Source organism: Zonotrichia albicollis, chromosome 7, assembly GCF_047830755.1.
Source record: "Zonotrichia albicollis isolate bZonAlb1 chromosome 7, bZonAlb1.hap1, whole genome shotgun sequence".
NCBI lineage: Eukaryota > Metazoa > Chordata > Aves > Passeriformes > Passerellidae > Zonotrichia > Zonotrichia albicollis.
The window spans coordinates 15,506,298-15,533,209 of record NC_133825.1 but is presented as its reverse complement, the minus strand read 5'-3'; the positions used below and the strand labels follow the sequence as shown (position 1 = coordinate 15,533,209).

The window sequence follows — 26,912 nt, the reverse complement described above, 5'->3', positions numbered from 1 at the left end:
CATGAAGTGAATTAACACTGTTATAAAAAGTGCCTGATTGATGAATAAAGTGGAGTCAGGTGCTAAATCAACAAAGGTGGTCGCTCCCTCACTTCATCATAATGGTGACACCCGACCGTGATATGCACTACGCGAAGTGAAAACGGGTCAGGTCCTATGCAGCGGGACGGCAGGAAAACGCTATAAAGGGATAAAAAAGAAGCTGATACGCGTCGTGTGCCTCGGGTCATCGTAAAAGACGAGCCCGACTGAGACGTGCTGCACGAGGCCTTGAAGAGGCTGCAACCAGCGCTGGAAATCGGGTAGGGAAAAGGCAAGCAGCATATTTATAAAAACCACAGATTAAGGGGATGAATTTGCAAAAGGATTTAACAGGACTTGGGACTGACGGCTGTGCTGGGGGGATTTTCCTTATCCTCCATGCGGTTTACGACTTAACGGGATGGCGTGAATTCGGTGATTTATTATGGGAGAGTGATAAACCTGTCAAGACGCTGAGCAAGCTATGGGGGGAGAGCCGGCACCGCCGGGAGAAGCCACGCCGCGCGGCGGTAACTGAGCCGAGCCGCGGGAGCCGAGAGCGGCGGGAGCCGAGAGCGGCGGGAGCAGCCACGCTGTGCCCAGCGTGGAGGCAGCCGCGCCCTGCAGCCAGCGCCAGGTGGCCACCAGCAGCACCAGCACCAGCAGCGCCGCGGCCATGCCGGGCCTGGCCCCGGCGGGAGCCGAGCGGAGCCGCCGCCGCGCCGTGAGACCAGAAGTTTTTCGCCCGCTCCGACACCACGGGGAGCTGCCCCGGGGACAGCGCCGGGGGGCTCGGCTCCCCTCCGACACACGCAGCGCGGGAGCAAATAAGCTCTTGGTAGCTCTGCTCTAAAATGGACAAATACCTGTTGGTTTTCTTGAATGTACCTGTGCTTATTTAAGCTACTTAAATCTGCTACCTTAGTTTATATGTATTTCATACTTATTCTCATAAGCTTTGGGTTTTTCCTCTCCTGCTCAGATATGTGAAAACTCCTCTTACACACAGAAGAGGTAGACTGCAAATTAGTAGTAAGATAGTCACACCTTTTACCTTTCCTTGCTGCTACAAACAGAGCCTTAGCTGTGAAAGGCCCAGGGTTGGAGTGCACTGGGTTCCTTCTCTTAACTTTTAGGTACTCTTTTTTGAGTTTCAGAACACTTCAAGCATCCACTCTCTAATAATAATAGTTTCAAGATGTTTTGCATTTCAGAGTGCAGACAGATCTTTCTATAGGGCTTTGGTTTGATCCTAAATGCTGCTTTTGGAGATTTTAAACAGTGTTTTATTCCAGTGGTATGCTATGTGGCTTTGCTGTTCCCTAGGAAACACACAATGGGAAAAGAACTTAGAAGAATAATTAAGAAATGAGAAACCCAGAGGTTTTTGATAACATGGTTTTAGCTCAAGCGCTGAAAGCTAAATTAGGAGTGGTAAAGAAAAATAATTTTGGTATAGATTAGAAATTTTATTGAATTACTAACATAGAAGGTAATGCATAAACACAAACTTTAAGTAGTATATGTGTTTTAAAGATTTAAGCTAAAAAAATGTCTATTTTACACAAGGAAAACATTTGTTGATATATTTCCTCAAAGAGGCATTTTATAAAATTGCTATATAATTATTTTTAAATAAGAATTGTTTCCTTTCTCTGAATCCAAAGGAAATGTTTGTTTTTTAAAGTGGTGCTTCCTACTTCAAAGCCACTTTAGAAGGCATAATAATAATATAAATATAATAATAAAATATGAAATAAATAACAAAATAAAATAATGATAAATAATAAAATTATTAATAATAATAATAAAATAATAATAAGAATATGAAATAAAAATTGAATTAATTAATAATTTCAAATTTTAGTTAATAAAAGCACGGTTTTTAAAAGCATGTGATTAACAAAAACATACAGCATTTGGTATTTATTTTGAGATATCACTTCCTTTCTATTATGATTACAGACAAACAAACTTTTGTTGACCAAAAGTTTTTGTTAAGATTAAAATTATATTACCTATAGGTTATGTAGAATTTAAAATCAGCTGATTTTTAAAGTTTAAGTAATGTTAAATTCTGTTAAATGTTGAATGCTGTTAAGGTTTTAATTTCTGTTAAGTTTAATATTTTAAGTTTTAAATATTAAGTCTAGGTGCTATTAAGTTTAAGTAATGTTAGATAGATTTATGCTTTTATGATAGGCATTTATTTTATGACCTGTGTGCAGAGTGTTGTTGTGAACATTAGAGAGACTAGTTAAAAGAGACAATCAGAAGCATTTGTGAGTAGAGCTGTTTTTGTTTAAAATATATCTGCTGTTTAAGAATAGAAAGCAAACTTCCTTTAGCTTATTTTTATGAATTATATTAGCACACCTGAGTTTTGTTTAAGCTTTATAGCACATAGAATTCTTTTTTGTATCTGTTGTATAGCATATCTTATAATTAGTGGTAGCCTTTTTGGTTTGTTTCCCTAGTTTAGATCCCTTATAAGAGAGAAACCTTGCTAGCTGAGAATATTGCTTATAATGTAATAATTGCTAGAATTGCCTATTTTCGTGTTACAAAGAGTGTGATACAGTTAGCCCATAGAGCTTTTCTGATTCCTGTTGAAGTTTTATTAGAGTAAATTGATTTTACATATAAGTTTTGTTGATCTTAAAATAAGTCTGTTAAGTTTAGATATTTTAAGTGTTTTAAATGCATGCTAATTTTTCACTACTCCAAATCAACCAAGGACTGAGAAATAACCCAGCTGAGGCCATTTGAGCCAAATGACTAAAGGATTACAGTCTCTAAAACTGATCTTGAACTTTTCTGAGAAACCCAAGAAAAGGGTGGATGTGAAAATCTCAAGCAGACTCGCCTTCGTTTCCTCCCCAGGTGCACATGAGGGAGGACAGCTGACAGCCTTTTAACCCTTTGGAGTAAAAGCCATTGCTCGGACCATGGCTGGGGGACCTTATAGAGATACTGAGTGTGCTTTTGAATGCATTGTTTGTTTTGCTTTGTATTCTTGGTGCTATTCAAGATATGGTCAGAGGAATGATAGAAAAACCCAGCATACCAACCTCCTTGTGCAAAAAAGAAAAAAACGGGAATTGTTGGAGATTTTTTCAGAAATGGCTTGGAAGGCAGCTGTGGGAGACAGGTTCTCACAGCCTGTTTCTGTAAACAGTAGGAGTTCTCAGATTGTTTTTAATTACAAGTAAAAGTGACAAACATGAAGACCTTGAGAACCTTGCATACCAGAGTTCTCAGGCAGCTCTCTCATAACAAGTAGATAATCTATCTTTGGCTGTTTTGGGAAAGTAAAAGTAAGTTTGAGAACCCAAATCTTGGTATTGGAAACATAAGGAGGGGTTGGTATGTTATCTCTGACCTATTGTGAGCTCAGGTTTGCAATATGCATGAACTTAATTAACACGGTTATAAAAAGTGATTGATTGAGTGAATAAACGGAGTCACATGCTAAATCAACAAAGGTGGTCGCTCCCTCACTTCAACAGTCTCCCTCTATTACATTCAGGGACTCAGACTGGGCAGGAACTGCTCTGTTGGTAGAACCTCAGCTGTTAACTAACCAGGTGGCTTTTGCCAGATGCTGCTCCCAATTCTTGAAAGATCCCCCACCCAAAGCTTTCAACTGGGTTTTTAGTAGTCCATTGTACCTCTCCACTTTTCCTGCAGCTGGTGTATGAGTCCCATTGTCTGACTCAATCCTCTCAGGGGTGCCACGTGTCCACAGAACTTGTTTTTCCAGGCCTAGGATGGTGCTCCGGGCTGTAGCATGAGACACAGGGTAGGTTTCCAACCATCCAGTGGTGGCTTCCACCATGGTCAGCACGTAGCGCTTGCCCTGGCGTGTCTGGGGCAGTGTGATGTAATCAATCTGCCGGGCCTCCCCATACTTGTACTTGGACCACCGCCCACCGTACCAGAGGGGCTTCACTCGCTTGGCCTGCTTGATGGCAGCACACGTCTCACAGTCATGGATAACCTGAGAAATACTGTCCATGGTTAGATCCACCCCTCGGTCTCGTGCCCACTTATAGGTGGCATCTCTACCCTGATGGCCTGAGGCATCATGGGCCCATCGAGCTACAAATAACTCTCCCTTATGTTCCCAATCTAGGTCTATTTTGGACACCCCTATCTTTGCAGCTTGGTCTACCTGCTCATTGTTTTGGTGCTCCTCATTGGCCCTACTCTTGGGTACATGGGCATTGTCCTGGTTTAGGGCAAATTTGTTAAAGAATCTGCAAAGGAGGGCCCCTCCAGAAAGCAAAACCCACACGGCCCCTCCCCCCAACTGGTTCGGGAAAAATTCCTCGGAGAGAGGTGGAAAGAACCTGTTTATTTGACTGGCCCCGCACCCCCCAGCACACAAAATGAACAATACCCGATGACACCGCTCTGAGAAAGATGGCAAAATCAGAAAGTGTCTTTCGGGGGTGGTTGCTCTCTTCTCAGTCCCTCCGGCACTGGGGCAGCCGCTGCAGCTGAACCTTCGGTGTTCCCAAGTCCCAGTCCGGAGCAGGTTCGAGATGGTCACAGGAACAGGAGAGGAGAAACAGTCCAGGAAGGAATGTGGACTGTTTAGCTAGAGCTAGCTAATAAGCAGAGGCAGAAAGCAGAGCAGAAGCAAGAGCAGAAAAAGAGAGCAAGCAAAAGCAGCAAGCTGAAGCTGGAAGTGAAAATACAGCTCTATGTACCACTTTCCTCTGTGTTCCTGATAAGAGAAACCCAAACAAAACTTCCACTCTTCAGAGCCGGTCTTAAAGGCACAGAACAGATGAATGGGGATATACAAGCATCATAATGTCACTCCCGGACATTCCACCCCTTATCCCCATATCATTCTTATCCCACAATCAGATCTCCCTGAGGTACACATCGTGTTGTTCCATCTCTTTGCATTATCCACCACGCGCAACCTGGTCCCTGAGCAAAGACAACCCCACAAATGGGTTTGTCTGTACTCGAGGCAGAATTGATCCACACAGTCTTCCCTAACAAACCTCTGATATGTACCACTGGGACTTTGTCCCCTTCTATTACATTCAGGGCCTCAGACTGGGCAGGAACTGCTCGGTTGGTGGAACCTCGGGTGTTAACTAACCAGGTGGCTTTTGCCAGATGCTGCTCCCAATTCTTGAAAGATCCCCCACCCAAAGCTTTCAACTGGGTTTTTAGTAGTCCATTGTACCTCTCCACTTTTCCTTTAGCTGGTGCATGGTAGGGGATATGGTACACCCACTCAATGCCATGTTCCCTAGCCCAGGTGTTGATAAGGCTGTTCTTGAAATGAGTCCCATTGTCTGACTCGATCCTCTCAGGGGTGCCATGTCTCCACAGAACTTGCTTTTCCAGGCCCAGGATGGTGCTCCGGGCTGTAGCATGAGACACAGGGTAGGTTTCCAACCATCCAGTGGTGGCCTCCACCATGGTCAGCACATAGCGCTTGCCCTGGCGTGTCTGGGGCAGTGTGATGTAATCAATCTGCCAGGCCTCCCCATACTTGTACTTGGACCACTGCCCACCGTACCAGAGGGGCTTCACTCGCTTGGCCTGCTTGATGGCAGCACACGTCTCACAGTCATGGATAACCTGAGAAATACTGTCCATGGTTAGATCCACCCCTCGGTCTCGTGCCCATTTGGAGGTGGCATCTCTGCCCTGGTGGCCTGAGGCATCATGGGCCCATCGAGCTACGAATAACTCTCCCTTATGTTCCCAATCTAGGTCTATTTTGGACACCCCTATCTTTGCAGCTTGGTCTACCTGCTCATTGTTTTGGTGCTCCTCATTGGCCCTGCTCTTGGGTACATGGGCATCTACATGGCAGACTTTCACAGGTAGCCTCCCTACCCTGGTGGCAATGTTTTTCCACTCACCAGCAGCCCAAATTGGTTTCCCTCTACGTTGCCAGTTAGCCTTTTTCCACCTCTCCAGCCATCCCCCCAGAGCATTGGCTACCATCCATGAATCAGTGTAGAGGTAGAGCTTTGCCCACTTTTCTCTCTCAGCAATGTCTAGGGCCAGTTGAACAGCCTTGAGTTCCGCAAGTTGGCTTGATCCACCTTCTCCTTCGATAGCTTGTGCAACCTGTCATGTGGGGCTCCATACGGCTGCTTTCCACTTCCAGTTCATCCCTACAATGCGACAGGAACAGTCGGTGAAAAGAGCGTAACGTGTTTCCTCTGGGGGCAGTTGGTTATAGGGAGGAGCCTCTTCAGCACGTGTCACTGGTTCTTGTTCCTCTTCATCTGTGACACCAAAATTCTCACCTTCGGGCCAATTTGTAATGACCTCCAAAATCCCAAGGCGATTCAGTTTACCTATACGGGCACGCTGAGTGATGAGAGCAATCCACTTGCTCCATGTAGCACTGGTGGCATGGTGAGTGGAGGGAACCTTGCCTTTGAACATCCACCCCAGCACGGGTAGTCGGGGTGCCAGGAGGAGTTGTGCTTCAGTGCCTATTACCTCCGAAGCAGCCTGGACTCCTTCATAGGCAGCCAGGATTTCTTTCTCTGTTGGAGTATAGTTGGCTTCAGACCCTCTGTAGCTTCAACTCCAAAATCCCAGTGGTCGACCCCGAGTCTCCTCAGGCACCTTCTGCCAAAGGCTCCAGGACAAGCCATGGTTCCCAGCTGCAGAGTAGAGCACATTTTTCACCTCTGGTCCTGTCCTGACTGGGCCAAGGGCAACCAGATGAGCAATCTACTGCTTGATCTGTGCAAAGGCTTGTTGCTGCTCAGGACTCCAGTGGAACTCGTTCTTCTTGCGGGTGACCAGGTAAAGAGGGCTCACGATCCGACTGTACTCAGGAACATGCATCCTCCAAAAACCTATGGCACCCAGGAAAGCTTGTGTTCCCTTCTTGCTAGTTGGTGGAGATATCACCATGATTTTGTTGATGACCTCAGTGGGAATCTGATGCCGTCCATCTTGCCACTTCACTCCCAGGAACTGGATCTCTTGGGCAGGTCCCTTGACTTTACTCTTCTTGATAGCAAAGCCGGTTTCTAGCAGAATCCTGATGATCCTCCGTCCTTTCTCAATTACTTCCGTTGCCGTGTTCCCCTACACAATGATGTCATCCACATACTTTGCGTGCCCTGGAGCCTCACCCTTTTCCAGTGCAGCCTGGATCAGTCCATCGCAGATGGTAGGACTGTGCTTCCATCCCTGGGGCAGTCGGTTCCAGGTGTACTGCACACCCGTCCATGTGAAAGCAAACTGAGACCTGCATTCTGCTGCCAAAGGAATGGAGAAAAATGCATTAGCAACATCTATAGTGGCATGCCACTCTGCTGCCTTGGACTCCAGCTCATACTGGATTTCCAACATGTCTGGCACAGCAGCACTCAGCAGTGGAGTCAATTCAATGTACAACAGTCCACAGTCAATCTCCATTCTCTGTCAGATTTGCGCACAGGCCAAATGGGGCTGTTGAAGGGTGCGTGGGTGTTGCTGACCACCTCTTGGCTCTCCAGCTCACTGATCATTTTGTGGATGGGGATCACGGCATCTCGATTCATCCAATACTGCCGGTGGTGCAGTGTCGAGGTGGCAATTGGTTCTCGTTGCTCTTCCACCTTCAGGAGACCTACTGCAGATGGGCTTTCTGATAGTCCAAGCAAAGTGTTCAACTGCTTGATGTTTTCTGCCTCCACAGCAACTATGCCAGAAGCCCATCTGAGTGCCTTTGGGTCTTTGTAATAGCCATTCCAGAGGAAATCTTTGCCCATAATACACGGGGCCTCTGAGCCAGTCACAATAGGATGCGTTTTCCACTCTTTCCCAGCCAGGCTCACTGTGGCTTCTAACAGGGTCAATTGCTGTGATTCTCCCGTCACCCTGGCAATGGAAACAGGTTCTGCCCCCTCATGTCCCGATGGAATTAGGGTACACTGCACACCAGTATCAACTAAGGCACAGTACTTTTGTGGTTCTGATGTGCCAGGCCATCGGATTCATATCGTCCAGAAAATCCAGTTTTCCCGTGCCTCTCCCTGGCCAGAGGCAGGGCTCCTCTAACCCTGGGTATACATGATAGAGGTATGTTCTGGGGATCTGACAGATCATTCTCAGCAGCTCGGTCATGAGAGGTTGAGGCTGCCTTCACTTTACTGGACTTCGCTCGATTAGTGTTTATCTCTTTGAGTTGATGTACCCATGCTGCCAGGACAGAAGTGGGTTTTCCATCCCACATTCCCAGGTTTTCCCCATGGTCACGCAGAAAAAACACAGGTCAGCCCATGTGGTGTACCCTCTCTCTCTAGCTGGGGAACGTTGGGCTCTGACTCTGGGGCCTGCGACTCGCACTGGTGCAATGTGGGAACTGTTCCTCCTCACCTCCTCCTTCATCTCTCTCATCTCCTCTCTGAGTTCTTGGACCACGGCAGAGACATGAGCCTGCATTAGGCCATTGATCATACTTTCATAATTCCTAGGCTTGTTGGCCACAGAACCCACTGTCTCTCGGTTGGTATCAGCATCAATCGTTGCAATAAAGGTGGTGAATTGGGGTGGCCCCAGATTTGCCAGGCTCCTACAACATTTGTCCTGTGCACCTGACTTTGTCGGGGTCATTATCATGCTGTCCATCCCTCCCAAGAGTACCTCCAATACTGCCACTTCTCTCAGCTGTTGGATCCCTTACTCAAGAGTCTTCCAGCGCATTCTATGGTGCTGGTCCTGCATTCTTTCCCTGTGAACAAACCTCTCTCTGACACTCATTAAAAGACACTCCCAGAGGGAAAGGGACTCTGGCTCCCTTACAAAAATCTGATTGATACCCGAGTCCTGGGTCAAGGGTCCCAAATTCCTTGTCTCACCACCATCCAGCTGGACGCCTGTACCCATAAGATCCCAGGTCTGAAGTAGCCAGGTTGTATAAGCCTCATGTCCCTGTTGTACAATATCTTTGTGCGGATTATGGAGACTTTCGTATGTCAGGGACTCGGTGATGATAGCTACCTCTGGCTCCCCTGTGGCTTTTGAGGGCCCTCCCTTATCTGGATGCCCTGCATTCGTCTTAGATCTCCTTGTTTCTACAGGGGCAACTGCTGCTTGCTGTGACTGCCTTTGCAATTCAGCTGGAACCTGGACAGTTGTAACATCTGTGAGTTCTGCTGCTGAACTGTTAGACTCTCCCTCTTCAAGGCGGGGAGAGGGCTTCTCACCAGCTGGGGAAGTGTATTCCTTCAGCACCTGGCCCATCTCACGTATCTCCTTCACCAGACCCCCCACCCAATCTGGGTAGTTCACATCTGGGGTGGGCTATGGGGCAGGGTCAGGCTCTGAGGCAGCAGCATCCCTCGACTCTGGTGGTGTGTAAGGTTCTGGGGTAGGTGTCAGGGTAGTTATCCAGGTTAGTCTCCCTTTCTCTCTGAATGTTAAATAGAGCAGGCCTATCAGCAACACCAGCCACTGTATGATTTCATTAATATTTAGAGTGGATCTGAACCCTTCAAAGACTGGTGGGGTGGACTTAAAGAAATGGCTAAAGGGTTGGGAGAAGATTTCACCCAGTGTCATTTCCTTGCAGCAGGTGCCATTATTAAAGTAACCCCAAAAACATACAATTAGTGTGTGATAGCTGTGAATTCATGTGCCTTCTTTCCAGAGGAAGTTAAAAATCCATTAATTCCTCACCTTACCCACCAATAAAAACAGCCAGATAACAGACACAGTAGCCTTGATTATAGGAGCCATGTTTAGATAAGAACCTACAAATGGGAGAAATACAGCCACGATCACGTGCCACCCAAACCGGAGCAAGTTGGACCACATGGTGTGGCTCAATGAGGTTTCTGTAGCCACACACAAAATTAGATTACTCAAAACTTTAGTCCTTTTTTGTTTCTGTGCCTTCGTGCCGCACGTTGAGCGCCAAAATCTGTCTAAGCTTGGAAAAACAGGAGTCTGCTAAGGAAGGCAGGAGCCTCCCCTTAAATGGAGAATGTAAACCATCCCTACACCTCCAAATTGCTATAAATTTTAAATTAAGGGGCTCTCAGGCAAAAATATGGGAGCAGGAAATAACAGTTCTTTAATAGGGAAAAGGGGAAAAAATAAAAGGATAAAATAAACAAAGCAGTACACTACAACAACATTGACAGAGTCAGAACCCAACCTGACACCCTGTGGGTCAGGGTGTTGGTAGCAATCCAATTGGAAATGTGGCTGCAGTCCTCCTGAAGTGTTAGGTGTGGTTCTGTTGGAGTGAGGGGGATCTGTAGAGAAGGATGTATTCTTGCTCTGAAGATCCAGTGGAAGGAGAGACAGCTGCTTTTCCTCTGGGGAATCCCGTTAAGAAAGCCATGCTGCTGTCTCAAAAACCACTGGATTATATCTGGGTAGCAATGCTTGGCTCCTCCCTCTGGGCGGAGCATGTCGCAATGGGATATTATAGTTCTTATCAGTCGTGCAGTGACATTCAACAGGCTGTTAATCAGCAAATGTCCCCTCCTGAGGGAGGTGTGAATGTGGTCACTCAAAGAGAGTGATAAGGAAAACTGCCCACTTGACAAGGGTCATCTGCCATACAGATGATAACTGAAAACATCCTGCATTGCAATCTTCAACAACGTATAAACTCTTATAAATATGCATATAGGCTTGTAATATAACAGTACATTGAGAACATAGTTTATAGTACTGAGTGTGAAATAGACAAGTACCAATTGCAGGACATGATCCCATAATAAGCTTCCATAAGATTTTAAAACAGTGACCCCTTTTTCTCATATATAATGAGGGCAATGAACTCAGTGCAGGCAGCATCGGTGGCAGGATGGATTGCAGAGACTTTTCCTTTGCAGCCCCAGCCCAGCGTTGGCACTGGGGATGAAGAGGCACTGAGGTGACCCTGAGAGGAAGTGCAAGGCACAGGGCGCAGCTGAGGAAGGACAGCGCTGTGCTGGGCTCAGAGGTGAAGCTGGCACTGCCCAGCGTGGAGAAGGTCCTTTGTGCAGCCCTTGTTACCGGGGAGCTTGGGCCTTGCTGCAGATGTACGGACGCCAATGTGAGCAGTCATCAGTCTTCAATGTCTCATCAGCCAGGTACACACACTCGGAATTGCCAAGGACAGGAACCCTGCAGGGAGGAGCAGAGGCAGCGCTGGCTGCCAGGGGAAGCCCTTGTGCCCCTGTGCCCCCAGGCCCTGCCCGGCTCCCCGGCACTCACCGGGAGCTGTAGCTGCTGCCGTCCCTCCACTGCAGGCGCTCGCCCCGTCTGCGCAGCCCGAGCCAGAAATTGCCATTCCCGCGGAGGCAGAAGAGCAAATCCTGCCCAGGAGAGAGGAGTGGGAGCTGCCCCGGCCCCTCGGGGGGAACACGAGCCCGGGGCTCCTTCCCTGCAAGGCTCCGGCCCAGGGCTGCAGCCCCGGCCTTACGAGCACCGAGCCCGGCCCAGGAGCGCCCCCAGGCTGCCCTCAGCCAGCCCACACCGCCCGCAGCCCCTCACTCACCATGGCCTCCTCATCCTTGGCAATGGCCAGGGTGGCATTCAGCTCAGAGCACTGTTCCTGACCCTGCTCCCATGTGCTGTAATCCCGTGAGAAGTAGTAGCAGATCCCATTGTACCCGAGCCAGCCAAATGGACAGCACTGCAAATTTGCAGGTGTGACTGGAACCTGTGGTGCTGCAGGAGGAAGAGGAGAAGCTCTGAGGATTCCCCTGTGCAGGGAGCAGGGAGCCCACTCTGCACTGAGGGGCTGGGTCCAGCCTGCTGCCCCTCCCTGAGACAGAGTAGGGATCCGACCTGAATTAGGTGAAGTGTCTGACAACGGTGAAAAGTCAAACAGCCAAAGCTGAAGGAAAAACTAGCATGCCGAGACAGCAAGGAGACAGAGAAAGAAAAACAGAAAAGACCACGAGGTCAGTTTGCCCCAACCTAGAAATTCCTTTGATAAAGAAGAACTAGTGCTAAGTGTCATGCAAGATGAATATGTATGAACTTATTGTGAAACTGTATGCATATGCATTTGGAAAGGAGATAAAAGGAGGTCTGAAATCTTCAGGGGTACGCATGCCCTTTTGGGGAGGCTTGCGTCCGGCGCGAGTCGTAATAAAAGCATACCGGGCTTTACAACTTTTACAAGTTGTGAGGTTTCTTCTTTTCTCCGCAAAACATCCCTTACCTGACTGCACAGCCAAGGCTGCCCCCAAAGCCAGCACCAGCACCAGAAGCAGCAGAATCAGCACTGCCGTGCCCACGGGATGGGCCCTGAACCGTTCACCTGGAGCAGGAAAGAGCTGCTGGATGCCAGAAGCAGAGCCGGCCCTGCAATCTGCTCAGCCCATGGCCAGGGAGCAGAGCAGGGAGCCCTGAGGCAGTGTGGGCCTCCCTCAGCTGGCAGCCAGAGAGCCAAGAGCCTGGCCACAGGCAGGGACACAGCTGTGGGCACAGGCAGGGACACAGCTGTGGGCACAGGCTGCAGCAGGAGAACTGCACAGCCTTGGGGGCACCTGGGGCTCTTGCTTCCAGCCACTGACGGTGCCCAGTAGAGCACGAAGCCTCTTCCAGACATTGGGAAACAGCCACACACCTGCCAGCCCTGGCCTTGGGAGGGGACACTGTTCCCAACCTAGAGGGCACAGGGGTGGCCGTGCACTCACCCAGCAATATTGTGGGTCTATTCCCTGTTACTGATCTGTTCTCCAAGGTCTCATTCACAGCTTCACTAATGGAGCACAGTTCACTCTCCTCCTGCTCAGAGGTGGCATGTCTCTGCCTGGAATAGTGTGCAGCACCTTGCTCTCGAGACATCAGGAGTGCTGCTGGCAGATCCTTTGGGAGCTCGGCCTCGGGAACAGCTTTCCAGCCGTGCTGATGGCACCCTAAAAGGGACACGATGAGAGGTCGCTGCTGGTGCCGGCCGTGCGGGGGCTCAGGAGGGCGGTGGCAGCTGTGGCTGCGCTGTCGCCGCTGCCCAGAGGTGCGGCAGCAGGTGCGGAGAGAAGTGCAGTTTCCGGGAGCTCTGCAGCGGCCGCTGCTGCGGCCCCTGTGGCTCTGCAGCCGCTGCAGCCCAGCTCCGGGCCGGGCCGGGCGCTGAGAGCGCCTGCGAGCTGCCGGCTGCTGCTGGCCCGGGGCAGCTGCGGCTCGGAGTCCGCCTGCCGAGGGGCGAGAAGCAGCAGCCCCGGGCTGCTCACCATTGTGCCCTGCATGGTTCCCTGCCCCGGCACCTCGGAGCCCGGGCACACCGAGGGCCGGCACGGCCGCTGCGGCTCCCTGCCTGGGCACACGGAGCGGCTCCCGGCACAGAGGACAGTGCTGAGAAGCCTCGGCCCCGGAGCGGGCAGGATGCGCTGCTTTCTGCCCGCACTCGGCACCTGCAGCGCTTTGGCCTCTGAGGCATGTTCAATGTTCATCCTGTGCCAGCCCCGAGCGGGGCATGGACACCTCCTGCCCGAGCAGCAACCCTGAGCCCGGTGCCGCACAGGTGGGAACGGTCCTGGGCATGGAACTGCCGCCTCCGTCCGTCCTGCCTCCGTAGTGAGGGTAGTCGCAATGAGCCATCGCTGCTGTGGCACCGACTTGTTATAGATGAGTAATGCAATGGTTGACTCACAATTCACAGACACTTATCATGCATATAGGTTAAGAAATAAATCATAGATTTACCGTTATGTTTTACCCTGTTGCGTTGTTTTCAACACACAGCCGATGTTGGGACATCTGGGAGGGTCGGCTCTTTTCTATGGCGATATCTTACTTCCAATCAGGAGGATGTGATCTCCCCCACTGGACCGTGAAGAAGGACAGGTTTTTGAGAGGAGTTAACGGGTTAAAATTGAAACGTCCTTTGTGTGGGTGAGCACATTTGAGTGGGGAAAATCCTCTGCTCCCGGCACTGTAACATTTTCTCTTTTCGATCCTCTGTTGTATTTTGGATAAGGTTTAATAAACCTTTCAAAAATTATGAAAAGTCGCTATTTCTCACAATTGTTGGAACTCGTACAGGATGAACACCTTGCCCTTGTGGTGCCAGGAGTTTTTGGTGAAGTCTATTGGACACTCCCAGGGGCACTGGCGGTCGCAGGCTGAAGCCCGGAGACAGCAGGAGGCTGGATAAAGAAAAGAGAAGAAGAGGGGTGAGTACTATTTTTTGGCCAGATAATTACTCCATAATTCTGGTTTAGGAAAGCGAACTCCACGCCAGTACTATATTAGACCCGTCTTGATCTGTTGGACTTTTAAGATATTGGGCGGTTGGAGGGAGGAGCAGGACGCGTGGTGAAGAAGAAAGTGGGGATTTCCCTTATGGCCCGTGGGACACGTGGAGGGTTTGTGAAGGGTTTTGCAGCACAAACCCAGTGCACATAAAGGGGGTTGAGCGTGGGGCCACAAGGGGCACTGCCGGCCTCTAGTGCGCGGCAGCCTTGTGGTATTCTGGGCCAGCTGAGTTCCGGGCCGGCTGAGCAGCGATAGCCAGCGGTGGTTTCGGGGGAGGCGCTGTGGTATTCCAGGCTGAGTGGCAATAACCGACGGCGGCTTTGGGGGAAGCGCTGGTGGTAGCTGAGCTTGGGCGGGGACGGCTCTTGGGCACAAGCAGCTCCGTGGCTCCCAGATCCAGTTGAGGTCAGGCTAGAAACAGGACAACCGCTGAGAGGTTTGCAGCAGTGGGGTCACCCTGTAGTAGGTGTAACAATTCACGCACCGTGGCAAGTCGGGGCAGAACACGTTGAGCTGAGGTGGGCTGGGGATGGAAGCCCCCTGAACCATAGTTTTTTTCAGAAGAAAGGTAAAGCTTTCTTTCTAGTTTTTTTTATCTCTCTTCCCCTTTCTTTTCCTCCCGTTTTCCTCTCTGTCTCCAATTTCCTTCTCCTTCCTCCTTTCCCGGTTTCTTTTTTCCCCTTTCCCTGGCCCTTCTTAGGGGAGGTAGGCCAGGAGGGCCTGTGGTTGGAAAGTTGGACTCTGTCAGGGAAAGACCTGTGATCTCCTGGTCAGGATGGGATCATGGGTGAGTAGCGGATCCCCAGAGGAAGAAGCAGAAATTGAAGAGGAACCAATGGGCATCCCTCCAGATAGTCCACTGGGAAGGAAACTAGTCTGGTGGAAATACGACCTCAACACCAGAGATAAGGATGAGAGCAAAATGGTTCAGTACTGGCAAATTAGGAATGATGTTGTCTACTGGCAAGATATGGGTCAGATGAGGGATGGATATGCCGAGCATTAAACGTGTACATAGGAGCTAAGAAGCCATTCAATCAGGAAGAGAGTTACTCAACAGTCTGACCATGATTTACAAGATGGGGGGGAGTTGACACTAACCAGAAAACACCCGTTGTTTGAAAAGAATTTTTGAATCATGTATGAGATGTATGAATATGCACCAGGCTATTGCTTTTAAGAGTTAATCCTTTGTTGGTGAGCCATGCTTTTTTGAGGAAAGCATCCGAACTTTCGTAATTATTTGCTGTTATTGTCCTTTACTGTCCTAACTACGATTGTCCAAATTCTTGTTGCTCTAATTTGAACCATTCTTTTTAAAACCATTTTATTAATAATTAACTTTTAAAATTTTAAAACAGGTGATTGGCGTTTTTGACAATTTTGGTGCTGTGACTCAGATTAACACCTCCCTGCCAGGGCCCTAGGGGATTCCAAGTGGGGAAGGCACTCCCTGCCCTTTTGGCAGCTTCTCTCTGTTTCTTCTGGGTGGCCAACAGACCCAGGTTGCAACCGGTGGACATAAAAAGACAATAAAACAAAGAAAAGGGAATGAATTCTTTAAAACCATGGTAATTGTTATGAACAAAACTTCTGCCAATTTTTTTTGTGAGAAAAGGTTACAAAAATCAGACAGATCACTGCTGCTGCTGAAGTTCTGCCTGTTTTGTTATTGTAGTCAGGAGTCGTTGTGGCTAATTGCTCCTTCTGTATTAGCAGAACCTTACCCGAGGCTAAGCTGTACTTTTCCCCAAATAATGAAGAGACGTGGGGGAGGCTATGCAAAGTGACTCCAGGACCAGCATGCTGTGGGGGGCTACTGCTCCAAACGCACTGAGAAAACCCCGAAACAACGAGCCAACTAAGAGTTGAGAGATTGGAGTGATGTCTGGGCATGACGAATGGAATGCTGAGCCTGCCGAGATGCTGAACACCTTCGTAGTCCCTCTCACCCTGACCATGGGAGTCATCCCGAAAGCGGGAGTGGACGGGAAGGAATGGCAAAAACTAACATCCGAAGGGGTCACCACACCCTAAAGGCTCCCACAAGGACCGGACCCCCAGCTCTGCCCCTGGTGGACAAAGCTGCACATGTCCTCCTCTCCCTCGTCGCTCTGGGAGAGACGATGAGAAGCTGCAGACCCATAGAACTGCCCAATCCTGAGCTGATGACTTTTAATAAAGGCATTAAAAGGAGAAAAATCTCCTGCCCTGTTTATTTCAGCTGGGGCGCTCATCCAGGAAAGCCATGCTGGAAGAGGACACCAGGACTGGCCATCTTGGACCTCCAGGACAGCTGGCTACCAGGACCAGAGAGATCGGCTCAGGACCAGTGATGCAGAGGAGCACTGGACTGGTGAGAAATACGGTGGTGGGAGTGGGAGATGAGTGCATGTGTGTGTGACTGAGACGAGGCCAGCAGCCGGACCTTCGAAGTGAGAGCAAACCCCTCAGTATCGCGTTTCTGAACTTCCGTGAGGAAGCCGGCCAGGAACAGTGGGAAGTGCGTGGAATTAGTGTGAGTGAGTCGTCACCTAAGGAGGAAAGAGGGTCCCCCTACTCCGGGCGTGTGGAGGGAATATGTGTATGAGTGGCACGCACCCCAAAAGTCCTGACAGAAGGAAGTCAAGCAGATTGTAAGTCCCAAGAAGGATTCAGGTAAGCTCACAAGCCCTGCAGGCAAAGTAAGTCCTGACAAAGGGAGTCAGGCACAAATCCCAGCGAGGGAGGCTGCGGGTTTTTTTTAAGTCTTGATACAGTGAAGCCTAAAAATTGGCGGGTTAGGCAAACTAAAAATCAGGCAGTTGTTTTTCCTGACAGAGGGAATCAGGCATGACCCGGATTCTTAGGCCGAGGCTTCGTGTGTTCAAGTCCTGATAGATGTAAGACCTGACGTTTGAAGTTAGGCAATCAAGAGATCGGGCAGTTGTTTCAGTATAAAGTCCTGAGCATCAGGCAAAAATTTGGCGTTCAGTGGAGGAGGCTGAAGCTCCTCAAACAAGATTTTTCTTGAAATATCCTGTCAATAGAGGCACCTTTGGGATTTTTTACTGCTGAGACCTGAAAAATGGGAGGGTGTAATAGTAAAAAGACCAGCAAGACACTGAGGAATATACCTCCCAATAGACCCTTAGGAGAACTGTTAGAGAAATGAGATTCTATAGAGGCCACGGAGGGATTAGATGAAGTGAAAATGATCCACTACTGTGTAGAAGTCTGGCCAGAATTAGAGGCGCAAGGAGGATGGCCTTGGTGTGGGACAAGGGACAAGTGGATGTGCCAACAACTAAACCATTATCTGACAGCTCAAGGAGATACCGATCCTGAGCAATTGTTGTATGTAGCTTGCTGGTTAAAGAGCGCTGTTGGAGATGAAGGGGTGCGAATTTGTAAGGTACAGAAGAAGAAAGAGGGGAATGAAGGAGAGGATGATGGAATTAGTAAAAGATGGGACCCCCTGGATTATTTAGTTCCTTCTGCCCCTCCACCTTATAATCCTCTTCTTCAAGCATCTCAAATGGCAGGTCCGGTTCTTCCCCCGTCTGCCATCTCATTACCACCTGCTCAAATTCCTCCTTCTACCTCTTCAGCTTCCCCTATGATAAACCCAGTATCTCCCCAGTAACCACTCTCTCACCACCTCCTTCAGCTCCTCCACTTCCTTCTGCATCACCACAAGTGCCTACTCCACCTGCTGCATTCTCCACCCCTTCTCCAGCTCCACTTAATATCCTCTCAGGCTCTTCTCCCCCTCCTATTGCTGTCCCTTTACCTCCTCCTAGATGGGACACAAATGCCTCCTTGCTCAGTAAAAAGCTATCAGCAAATACACCTGCTAATGTGCAGAAAGTTCAGGGTAACCCAGATATCCCTCAAAGTAGTTTGGCATCTGAAGATGGGCCGTACTGTAGTACCAGATCCAAGACCTCCAAGGCAGAGAGACTGTTTCCCCTCAGAGAGGTTCCTATGGGAGGAGTAGTGGGAGGTGTTGGCTTTGTGAATGCTCCCCTAACTGCTTCTGAGGTGAGAGGATTCCAGAAAGAGTTGGGGCATTTAGTTGAGGACCCAGTTGGCATAGCCAACCAAGTGGATCAATTTCTAGGTCCAAATATCTACAGCTGTGGGGAGATGAATTCCATCCTGACTATATTATTTTCCCCAGAAGAGGTCCAGATGATTAGGGCGGCTGGCATAAGATTCTGGGAGAAAGATAACAGTCCAGGACCCCAGGTACCATCAGGTGAACATAAATTGCCACTAACGGATCCCAGCTGGAACCCTAACCAGGAGGAGGGTAGGAAGGCCATGATGGAATATAGGTCTTTAATAATACGGGGGATCAAATAGTCAGTTCCCAAAGGAACTAATACCAAATTGGCATTTGAGGGTGCACAAGAGAAGGATGAATCTCCTGCTGCCTGGCTTAATCGCCTAAAGCAGACCTTCCAGTTGTATTCTAGAATAGACCCAGGCACCCCAGATGGACAAGAGCTACTAAAAATCCAATTTGTTACCAAATCTTGGCCTAATATAGGGAGAAAATTGGAAAAGATTGAAGATTGGCAAGAAAAGGACAATAATGAGTTTCTAAGAGAGGCACTGAAGGTGTATTTAAAGAAGGAGGAAGAAAAAGCAAAGGCCAAGGCTAAGATCATGGTTGCTGTAGCTGGAGAAAGTGCAGGGTGGGCAGGTCCACCACCAGGAGGAGGCAAGGATAGGCCGGTATTGTCAGGTACAAGAGGGATGGAGAGACCTCAAGGCCCTTTGAGAGGACGACATTGCTATTACTGTGGAGAGGCAGGACACATCAGGAGGTTTTGTAGAAAGCTCAGTCTCGATGAGGCAATAGCCAGGAAACAAGATAATTTAGGGAAGATCCTTAGAGGTGACGATTAGAGGGTCAGGGGCTTTACACTTTAGGGGACCCAATGCAACATCTAGAAGAGCCCTTGGTAAACTTTGAGGTGGGACTCCTAAATGAAGAAGTAGAATTTTTGAGTAGATGCAGGAGCAGATAAGTCCTGTCTCAACAAAGTACTAAAAAGTATAGTATAGTGAAAACACATCTGAAGTTAGACAAAAACAGCTAGGTAGAAAGGGTATCCAATAGCACCAAAACTGGCCAGTAACACTAAACTTGTAATAAGTAATGTGAAAATAAAAGGTACCTTATTGTTGTCTTGTTGTGTGTGTGAGAGTGAGTCACAAGCAAAGTCAGCCTCAACTTCCCGGGCAGGTGGGAAGGGGCCAGTGCAAACAGGTGTGTGTGACCTGCAAACCAGGCTTGTGTCCCCTGGGCAGGTGGGGGGGTTGTGGCTGGAGTGTGTGTGACCTGCAAACCAGACTAGTGCTCCCCAGATGTGTGAGGGAGCCGTAGCTGTAAGAGCATGAGTGACACGCAGGCAGCCTCACAGGTGAATGTGCACCAGAGGCAACCAGAGTCTGGGCCCTTCCAAGAGGCCCAGTGATACTGAGATCTGTGGGCCAACACCAAGGTGAGGGGAGCCACAGGAACCCGTGATTTTCTAGCAATAAGGATCCAGTTTTTGTCTTGAGGGTGTGAAAGAATGTGTGAAAGTGAATGAGAAATAAAAGAGAGTGAAAGCAGACGAATTAGAATACAAGTAATGTAGATTGTGCATTACAAGTTTTACCACATCACCTTAGAGGGAAGTGTATTGTGAAGAAGAATAGTGTGAGAAAAAAAATTAAGTGTAAGGGGTTGAAAGAAAAGTAGTATTTAAGCTGTAAGTGAAAGTAAGAAACAGAAGAAAGAGATAAATAAATAAGATCTTGAAAATAGAACAGAAAACCAGTAAGTTAAATACACAGAAAAATAGGAGAATAAAAGCATTTTGGGAGTTAAGTTAGCTTACAGAAATAAAACTCCTTGCAAAATACAGGGTATGCAGATACTGATGAGAGAAACATGCAAGCTATGGAAAAAGGGAAATTAACCAATAACATTAAACAGGGAAACTGAGTTTTGATGGAATCATAAAATAGCAGACCACTAATGCCTATATCTGAAAGCCCATTTCAGGTGCTCTTCATTACTAATTCGACTGTGCAGACCAAAAGAAAAAGGTTGGACCCACATCACTCTCACTCTCTGGCATTGGACCAGGATTCAATATCAGTTTTTTCCCTCTGGCATTCTGGCATTGGACCAGACTCCACCCCATTCTCCTTCTGGCATTGGGCCAGACTCAACATCAATTTTTCCCTCTGGCATTGGGCCAGAGTCCACACCACTCTCACCTCCGGGCACTGCACAAGATTCATCCACTTCATAAGTTAATTCACCTGAGTATACTGTGATTTAAAGTTGACTCTCAGAAGCAAGACTCAAAAAGACTGAACTGTATGAGAAAATAATTGGAATCAGAGCTGTAACATAGCTTAAAATGTTTCAAGACAGTTCTGTGTAAACTATGTTGGTAAAAAGTTTAAGACTGTAAATAAGTAATTCTGGTTAAGTTCCCCAATTTAGTTCTAAAGACTCCAGGTTAATCCTCTACAGAGCACTCCCCTAGGAGAAACCAAAATTGGTAGGGAACAGACCAAGAGAGGTTTAACCAGAGAAGTGGGTAGAAGGGACTCTAAAAAGCTTGGAAGCTTCTTCTCAGTGAAATTCCCCAAGAGGCAAGACCGGGTGGGCAGGCTGTGCAAGATGACCCATACCGGACTCTTGGGAAGGGCAGTAATGCTGGCTCTGATTGCTGGTGGTGCTCTGGGGAGCCCAGGAGAGCCGTGCAGTGAAGGCTACCAACCCCTCTATGAGGAGGAAGTGAGCTCCTTGTCGAGAGTCCACATCAATTCTAACCCTGATTGTGTTAACCTCTCCCAATTGGTCCTTTATCAGAAAAATAAGAGAATGTATTGGATAGCACACAGAATACTGCCACTTTTAGGCAGTCACTCCTGGGAGAGTGCTCTATATGAGAAGCTTGGTTGTGTTTTGAATGTGATGCTGCTGAAACAAGCTCAGCAGATCTAGTAAAAAGAAAAGAAGTGGTAAAAACAGTAAGAAAGATGGTTTGTAACAAGTATTTAACAGTGAAGTATTCAGCTACCCAGTGGATCCTAAGAGATCCAAATAAATCATAGTCTGTTGAGAAAATAGAAAGAGACAGGTATACCCACCATGAAGTTTATGAATGTTATGAATGTACTGAAAAAGAGATAAACCCCTTTTGGAAAATGAAAGAACTGTGTAAAAGTCAGGAATGCCCAACAGAAGCTGAAAACACATTTCAGGGGAGCTCTAAACACCTAGGTTTGATCTCTGATACCACAGCACACACCAAATTGTCAGGAGACCACACACCAAATTGTCAGGAGACTGATCTGGCAGCTGTGCCGCTAGAATGATAAAACCAACTTTCTTCTTATTACCCAAAGAAATGGGATCAAGTTTAGGAGTTCCTATATACAATGATCTGGGAGAAACTAAACAGAACAAGCAAAGTGAAAAAGAAATTGAGAAAGTTCAAAATTGTAAAAGCCAAGTTCAGACCCCAATATCTATGTTAAACAAAGTCATCAGGCTCCAGGCAGTATCAAAAATAAAGAATGCAATTATTAGAAATATTTCGAACGAAATAAAAAAATTAGCATGTGTAAATAATCAAGAACAAACTCCTACACTTGATTCCAGTTGGTGGGAGAACCTAGAGATTTTCAAAAAGGATGTATAGGAAAAATTAGTTTTTCTCACTGTGTGTATACTTGTAGGATTGCTCTTTTTACTATGCTTATTTATCTGTTTCATTAAAATAGTAGTATTTGCCATGCAGACCAACCTAAAGAAACCAAAGAAAGTAACTAAGTTAAGTAACTGTGATTACCAAAGTGCTCAAGAAATTTATAGTCAATACAAAAAATTAAATATGACGCTCATGAGTCAAAAATTGTAAGTTCATGTGAGCTTAAAATTTAAGCTCGATCAAAGAAAAAGAGGGGGGACTGTTATGAACAAAACTTCTACCAATATTTTTTTGTGAGAAAAGATTACAAAAATCAGACAGATCACTGCTGCTGCTGAAGTTCTGCCTGTTTTGTTATTGTAATCATGAGTTGTTGTGGCTAATTGCTCCTTTTGTATTAGCAGAGCCTTGCCCGAGGCTAAGTTGTACTTTTCCCCAAATAATGAAGAGACGTGGGGGGGGGCTATGCAAAGTGACTCCAGGACCAGCATGCTGTGGGGGGCTACTGCTCCAAACGCACTGAGAAAACCCCGAAACAACGAGCCAACTAAGAGTTGAGAGATTGGAGTGATGTCTGGGTGTGATGAATGGAATGCTGAGCCTGCCGAGATGCTGAACACCTTCGTAGTCCCTCTCACCCTGACCATGGGAGTCATCCCGAAAGCGGGAGTGGACGGGAAGGAATGGCAAAAACTAACATCCGAAGGAGTCACCACACCCTAAAGGCTCCCATGAGGACCGGACCCCCAGCTCTGCCCCTGGTGGACAAAGCTGCGCATGTCCTCCTCTCCCTCGTCGCTCTGGGAGAGACGATGAGAAGCTGCAGACCCGTAGAGCTGCCCAATCCTGAGCTGATGACTTTTAATAAAGGCATTAAAAGGAGAAAAAATCTCCTGCCCTGTTTATTTCAGTAATGGGCCCCTAAGACAAAAGTGTATCCAAAGATGAAGACCCAAGGACAAAGGATAGGTAAGTATTTTTTAGGTTGGAGCAGGTACGGGGTTGGGGAATGGTTGTGTGTGGCTGGGAGGTGGGCTGCTTATCCCAGACCTGCCAGGTGAGGAGTCTCCAATGAAATGCTGCATTTTATCTTTGCACAAGAAAAGCGGCCAATAAAGGCACAAAGTGAGTGACAAAAAGTTGAGAGAATCCCCCCTGGAGAAACTGGGACTAGGTCTCAGGGAGGGGTGGGACCCATTGGAGCAAGGGAGCAGACAGTTTTCCTGACAAAATCCACTGGGAAAGCAGAATAAACTTAAAAAGATAAAATTGTGGATGGGGCCCCTAAAAGTTCTGCTGGTTTGAGGGATGAAAATGCCTGAGAGCAGCCAGGATTAAACCTGCTGGGTTGAGGTATTAATAGTCCTAGGAACATCCAGGGTTGAGCAAAATTCTGCCAGATTGAGAATGCCCAAGAGCATTTGGGGCTGGACAACCCAGCTAAATTGAGGGATATCCAAGAGCACCAGGACGGGCCAGTAACACCTAAAATTGTAACAGGTGATTTGAAAGTAAAAAGTACCTTATTGTTGTCTTGTTGTATGTGAGAGTGAGTCACACACAGAATCAGCCCTTGTCCCCCGGGAGGGTGGGGGCTGTGGCAGAACATGTATGTGACCTGCAAAGAGACCATTGTTCTCTCTGGCATGTTAAAGGGCCGTGGCTAAAGAGGCTAAAGAGTGCGAGTGACACCCAGACACCCTCAAAGGTGAGGGGCTAGAGAGTGTGAGTGACATGCAGACAGCCTCACAGGTGAGTGGCTAGAGAGTGTGAGTGACACGCAGACAGCCTCACAGGTGAACGGGCACCAGAGCTGACCAGAGCCAGGGCCCTTCCAGGAGGCCCAGCGACACGGAGACCCAGAGGCCAACCCCAAGGCGAGAGGGTCCACAGGGACCCACGATTTTCTGGCGACAGGGATCTGCTTTGGGTCCTGACGGTGTGAAAGAATGTGTGAAAGTGAATGAGAAATAAAAGTGTGTGACAGTAGACAAATGAAAGTATGTGTAATATAGATTGTGTATTTTAAGCCTTACTATATCTCCTTGGAGGGAGGTGTACTCTATTGAAAAGTAGTGTGAAAAAAAGGGGTTTTTTATTTTTTTGTGTGTGCAGTCAAAAGAAAGTGGCTTTCATGTTGCTAGTGAAAGTGAGAAACAGAGGCAGGGGATGAATAGAAATCATCTTGAAAAATGAGACAGAAAACCAGTAAGTTGGATACAGGAAAGTAAAAATGGGGAATAAAAGCCTACTAGCAGAGACACCCCCAAATAGCCCTTTGGGAGTTATGTTAGCTAACAGAGATACAACTTGTTGCAAAAGGAGAAAATACAGGGTATGCAATAGTTGATGGGAAAAACATGCAAACTATTGAAAAAAGGAAATTAACCTTAAGCTAGTAAGCTCAAACTTGTGAACTATATACTTTAAAAAGAGCATTAGAATATTTAGCACAAATGAAAAGAATCATATACTGATTCAAGGTATGCCTTTGGAGTAGCACATACCTTTAAAATTTTGGAAAGGAAGAAGATTACTTAATTCAAGAGGAAAAGGATTAGTACATGAGGAACTTATTTTAGAAGTTTTAGAGGCATTAAAATTTACAGAGATAGCTATAGTACATATTAAGGGACACTAAAAGGTAAAGACTCCAGCAATAGGAGGAAATAATTTGGCAGATCAGGAAGCTAAGAATGCAGCAGAAAATGGAGCTGAAAGAGTTATGTTAATATTAACTCCAAATGAGGAAAAATTGGAAATTCCAAAGTTAAGTGGAAAAAAAGATGTGTTGAAATAATAACTTTGTTTTGTGAATGGGAATTATTAGTGCCTGTTGAATGAGAGATACCTGAGGAATGGTGGGAAACCACAGTTAAGGAGTGTCAAAAACAATCGGCCTAGAAATTAGTAAAAAGGAAGTGACAAGGGAAAAGAGGACAAGCCTGAATTGGCCACTGTACTCGCTACTGCGAAGCTCACACACACCTGCTGTGGGCAGCAGCCCCATAGGCAGGGAAGGTAGGGGCATAAGCCATACCAGACCTCTGTTATTCCTTTTTCTTTGATTCATTTGTTGTCTTTTCCCTTTTGGGTCCCTGGCAAGATCATATCACAAATGCTACCAAAAGCACTACACAGAAAGAAACCAAAGTTCCTCTTTTATCACCCACACCCCTGTCAACAGCCACTGTTATAACCCATCCAAATTAAGCATCTGTAGGCAGAATGGGGAAAGTTATTAGATTGCAAGAAGCTTCTGATAAAGTGGTAATAGATTTGGAATTGAATGCCCAAAAGGAGAAAGATAGATTTGTTTTACATTTAATCATAAAGATACAGTTCAGGAGTTGGTAAAAAAACAACTAGTAAACAAAAAAGTAAAACCAGCACAGCAATCTAACTCTGTATTGACCCCAAATTATACGCTGAATCATATTATAATACTCTGAGCAGTTATAGAAATGATAACAAATAAAGCTGCTCAGGCATTGGAATTAATATCAAGTCAGCAAAGCCAAACAAAAACTGTGGTATATCAGAATAGGTTGGCTTTGGACTATTTATTGGCTAAAGAAGGGGGTGTTTGTGGAAAGTTTAAATATCAGATTGTTGAAAACAGATGACAACAGAGCTGTTCTTCTGGAAAAATCAAAAGATATCAGAAAAATAACCCAGGTACCAATCCAAAATTAGAAAACAATGTTAAAACCTAGCTGATAGAGTAATATATTAGAGATGAGATGATAGAAGAAATTAGGATTTTTCCTTTTATGTGTTACAACTGTTTTGATATTTCTTCCTTGTTTAATCCCCTGTTTTATTTGATTGCCAGCATAGTCCAAAGGATGCAAGTATTCAGTCTATTCAGTCTTCTGTTGCATTTTTGGCGAGGTTTAATAAAGCTTTCTAAAATTATGAAAAGTGAGCAGCTCTTTCTCACCGAGTCCATCCCGGCCATCCGGACAAGGAGGAGAGCGCGGGCAGCCGCTCCCTGGGCGATCCCAGCGCAGGGGGCACACGGGGGAAGCCGGCACCAGGAACTCGCCAGAACCCCCCGGCCCTCACCGCGGCCCCCTCCGCCCGCAGCGAGCCCCGAGCTGGGGCAGCACCGACCGCGGTCCCACCTGGGCTGGAGCCGCCTCCCAGCTCCGCCACTGCTTCGCCGCTCCGCAATGTCCCGAACGCTCCGCCACCGCTCTCGTCCCTGCCAAAAATCCCGGGCACGGTCGCCGTCAACGCCATTTAAAGTCCATGTGGGAGCGGCTTTTGCATAAGGAATTAGTAGCAATAAAGCAGCATAAAGCAAGAAGGGAAGACAAAGGACCTTTGCCCTTTCTTGCGTTAGGTCCCTTTATTGCTCCTAAAGAGCATTAAAACTTGCTCTTTAAGAGTAATAAAGGAGCAAACTGAAGAGATGGGCGTGCCGTCCCGTGCCGGCAAATGGAGATGGGAGGATGGGAGGGCGGAGTACCGCGGGGGAAAGGGGAAGGTCGAGGCCCGTGGCTGGTGAGACTCCCCTCTCCCCCCAGAAGCAGCTACTCGGGCACTGAGGTTCTTCTGCGGGTCCTCCGGGCTGGGTCTCTTTCCTTAGCGCAGGTTGTCCAGGATAGGAACCCCTTCCGCCCTCCTCCCTCATGGAGAATTTACAATTCAGGCAGATCAAATGAATCCCAATTGTCGGCGATTTCCACACTCTGCTATTTCTCCCTATTTTCTTAAATGGCTTTGACAGTTCTTCCTTTCCTCCCACACAGCTGGAAAGCAAAATGCCCGCCTGCCCCATGGCCATCCCCGCAGCCTTCCACCGCTCCAGCCTTGTTCCTCTTTCTCTCCCCTTTACTTGGCACCACTTTCTCCATCCTCCTCTCCCTGCCAGTTCCAGCAAAGCCATTTCACCCACTGGCACCAGCTGCCTCCTGTCCCTCGCTCCCATTTTGCCCACTCTGTATTCCTGGAGCCGCTGACAGTCACCGCATTTCACAGCGTTGC

General features: G+C 47.5%; 1 long non-coding RNA gene across 1 annotated transcript; it reads right to left on the bottom strand.

Moving 5' to 3' along the window:
- Positions 1-9,175: 9,175 nt before the first annotated feature.
- Positions 9,176-26,495, bottom strand: LOC141729647 (uncharacterized). Its single transcript, XR_012581050.1, has 4 exons — positions 26,048-26,495; positions 13,660-14,102; positions 11,504-11,676; positions 9,176-11,321 (listed from the first exon to the last, which is right to left on the bottom strand). It is a non-coding gene; the product is annotated as an uncharacterized LOC141729647 (long non-coding RNA).
- Between the last annotated feature and the right edge of the window lie 417 nt (positions 26,496-26,912).